At 40.2% G+C, this 3,645-nt stretch overlaps 1 protein-coding gene across 1 annotated transcript in view; it reads left to right on the top strand.

The window, feature by feature from the left end:
* LOC116690958 (collagen and calcium-binding EGF domain-containing protein 1) overlaps window positions 1–3,645 on the top strand; it is a 38,733-nt gene that overhangs the window by 25,217 nt on the left and 9,871 nt on the right. The gene's annotated exons all lie outside the window — the stretch shown is intronic.

Genomic DNA, 3,645 nt, shown 5'->3' with positions numbered 1-3,645 from the left:
GGTGTTTTTTGAAAATTAAACCATGTAAACTTATTCTGGTACAACCTCAAAATAAAATAATGAACTTGAAAATAAGCATTATATGGCCACTTTAAATTCATTATTGTATTTAAGATTTCTTGAGTCATGCATTCATGGGTCCCTTTTCTGTGTGCTTGGCAATGTGGCCATATGGAGAGGTGTGCAGGATGGCTAACCCTCTACTCCAACTTCACAGATAAATCAATTAGATGGAATCAAATTATTGCAAAAAACAAAAACAAATATGTATAAACTAAAGCTTAAAGGGGCCTTGTGAAGTTTTCTTGTAAACAAACAAGTGTTATGTTTACATTCAGTGTTGCTCACAAAAAACATATGCGTATATCCTTGGACACCATAAAACATTTGCAAATCTGTTTTTTGTTTTTAACAGCATTGTTTACCTCCATATTCATAAAGCAGTCTTCCCTGCCTTTTTTGCACATTGCTGTGTATCTTGGCACAGTACTGCCACCTATATGCCACTGGTAAAGCAATTTGATTAAGGAATTTTGAAAAATGTGTGTAACCAATTGTAAAAACAAACAGACAAATTGTCTTGGTTAGTGCTGTAGTGTTAAAGTGTCTGTTAAAGGCTCCTGGCCTGAGCAAGTCTTATGAGGAAAGAAAAATATATTCCTCAGAAGGAAATAAAGATGGAAAAGGCAGACACCTCATCCGGTTTTAACAGACAGAGGGCAACATGAGGCCAACAACGTGTCAGTCTGGAGAGAAGAGAGAGAGAAAGAGATTATGTAAACAGCAGGTGAAACAGCGGCGTTCACTGTGAAACAAGAGTGGCTGGAATATAAATCGTCGTGTTTCAAATCGCAGACTCGACGTAGCGCGAGTGATATAAAGTGCACAGAGGGGACATGGAAAAGAAGAGAGAATGAGAGGGAGCCTGCTAGTGTCATGAATCGCTCGCACTAATAAACACTGACTGACATTAAATGGCTGCACCCAATTACTTGATGGCATCCGAGCCCTTACACAGACTCACACACACACACATGTTGTATGTGCAGATGTGAACACACACATCGTTGGATTGTTCTGGGCTTTGGAAGTTAGGTGTATTTTTCTCAGACAGGTTTTTTTTAATAAAAGACTGCTGATATTCAATATGTTGTATAATAATTTTTGGTCTATTTTCATGCCAAAATAATACAAATGCAATGTATACACTGATAAAAGAAACATACTTGTATTCCTACCAGACAAACATCTACACACACATACAGTACGTCTGATTCCAGTGAGTGTAATGGTCTGCGTTTTAAAGGCCATGTCATGCCTGTTGCCCGTCTGACCAACATGCTTTCACATTCCAAAACAAAAACACACGGGTCACCTCTTTCTCCACCCTCCTCTGCTTGTCCAGAGGCCCCGGCCTTCCTGTCCTGTCCATCACTAACACCCAGGGGAGAGCTGCTGAGGCTACTGCATTTTTGACAGACAGTCTGTCGATCCATATGCACTTATAGTGTGTTGTAGTCAGATCAGCTGGCTTTGCCGCTCATACATAAGTTGTTTTTTTTCTGTAATTTTCCACCATCTTGGTTCTGGTCTCTGGTTTTCATGTCTTTATGTTCACCGTTTACTCTGTAAATTTCTTGTGGAGCTTTCAGTTGGTCTGTTACGGCTTGTTTCACATTGGACCAATGTGAAAATGTGGGATGCTTTACCACTAACATTAGAATGCCAGTATGTAAGGATGTGTGTAAGTGTGTGGGAGGAAGGTTAGGAGCTGTAAGAGTATGTGCAGAGACCATGAAGGTTCCAGAGTCGAGGTAAGGGATGAAAATTACAGCATTAGCAGGTAGCCTGGTGCCATAAATCCAGAGGGAAACGAAGGAGATGAGAGGGAGCAAAAGACTCTGCGATAACGCTACTTTATCTGTAGCCCTGCAATGATGGTGTCAAGAATAAAAGTTCACACACACACGTATCACATAAATCTACACAAAACGCAATTGCAAGCTTGGATTGTTTTGGCATGCTGACGTTAACATTTAGCTCAAGGAACTGTTCTGTCTGAGTGGGTGACAGCCTCACAGAGCAGCTAGCATGGCTGCAGACTCTTAGTCTGTTTTCACATAAATTGAACTCTGAACAGTGTGCATCGAATCAGGTCTTGACATAGTCTGAAGTTTCCCTTTCACACATGTAGCAACCACCAAGAGATTGTCTGTGTTCCAACTTAGATGTGTTCCGGATTGCGGACACGGCCAAGCTCCGGCCCGTGTCGACAAGATGCCCAATCATATTGCTGATTGAAATTAAATTAACATAGCCCTACCAAAAATGTCTAGTTAGACATTTCTGCCTTCCGCCTTTGAGTAAATCTTTCTTTAAAACGTTCTTCTTCTTGCTCGGATGTTTGTTTTCTTCCAGTTTTGCCCAAGCTGACATCAACTCCCAGTCGCGGACTGTGAAAACAGACTTAGTACTAGGAAGCTGGCAGTGACAGACCGTTAGCCATCCGGTCTAACTGAAATGTTGTTGACTTGCCTGCACATATTATTGAATGCATCTCCTCTTTTAAAGCCATTAGTAATATAAAAAGTCTACTCTTTGGTAACTGCATTACTACCATGCACCACAGCAATTCTTCTCAGTAAAAAAAATTAATAACAGTCTTACAGTTTAGACAGTATTGCTAAACTGAGAAATTACTGAAAATTAGCAACATTTATCAGTATGAGTAACATTTATCAGTTGTACTGCAAATACTCATCTCTAATAAATGTCTATTTGTACTGCATAGGAATTGATTTATGTTGCTTGAAAACACTTTACCCAGCTGAAGTGTAATGCGATTTTTATGTAAAGTAACATGTGGCAAGAGATTGCTGTGGCTCTAAAATAACAAAAAATAAAAGAAATTGAATGTGGATCTGTCATGGCTGATAACCGATAAGGTCAGTTTGTAATCTAAAAAAGTCAGAATTGTATTATAATCATATTAGCAATCCCATTGTTTAGGATGATCAGGATGAATTCAGTATTAGTGTAGTTATAAAATCAGGGTCGTCCTCTTGAATAACGATGTTGACCATGTCAATCTATTTGAAATTTTGAAATTGAACTTTTTGTGTCACGTGAGTTGACTTGAAAAAAGCCTTTTTAGTGGCTTTCAGGACAGACTTGCATCTGCAATGCATTATCACAACTGAGATGACTGACTGACTGATCTAATTGATTGATTGATGGATTTATTGACTGATTGACTGACTGAATGACATCTTAGCATTCACTCTCCTGTCTCCACCTCAGCTCAGTGCCCGGACTTATCCATCCCTCTCAACACTTCCGTGTACAGGCTGAAGATTAAAGCCGCTCTCATCTGGATCTCATCACTTTAGGCCGGCCTCGGCGTTTTATAAGTTGTTTTTCATTCAGGAGAAGGAGGGGGGATCTCAGAGTGATTTAGGGTTACATTGCATGGAGGCTGGAGGAGAATAAAAGCAACTTGTTGTCATGAGGGGGCTGTGAATGAGGCAGCACACTAACTCCCCTCCAGTAACAGCATGCAGTTTTTAGGACAGGAGTCATGTATTCTTCCCCATTGTGTGTGTGTGTGTGTGTGTGTGTGTGTGTGTGTGTGTGTGTGTGTGTGTG

The sequence above is a fragment of the Etheostoma spectabile genome, chromosome 1, assembly GCF_008692095.1.
Source record: "Etheostoma spectabile isolate EspeVRDwgs_2016 chromosome 1, UIUC_Espe_1.0, whole genome shotgun sequence".
Classification (NCBI taxonomy): domain Eukaryota; kingdom Metazoa; phylum Chordata; class Actinopteri; order Perciformes; family Percidae; genus Etheostoma; species Etheostoma spectabile.
This window is presented reverse-complemented; position numbering and strand designations above follow the sequence as displayed.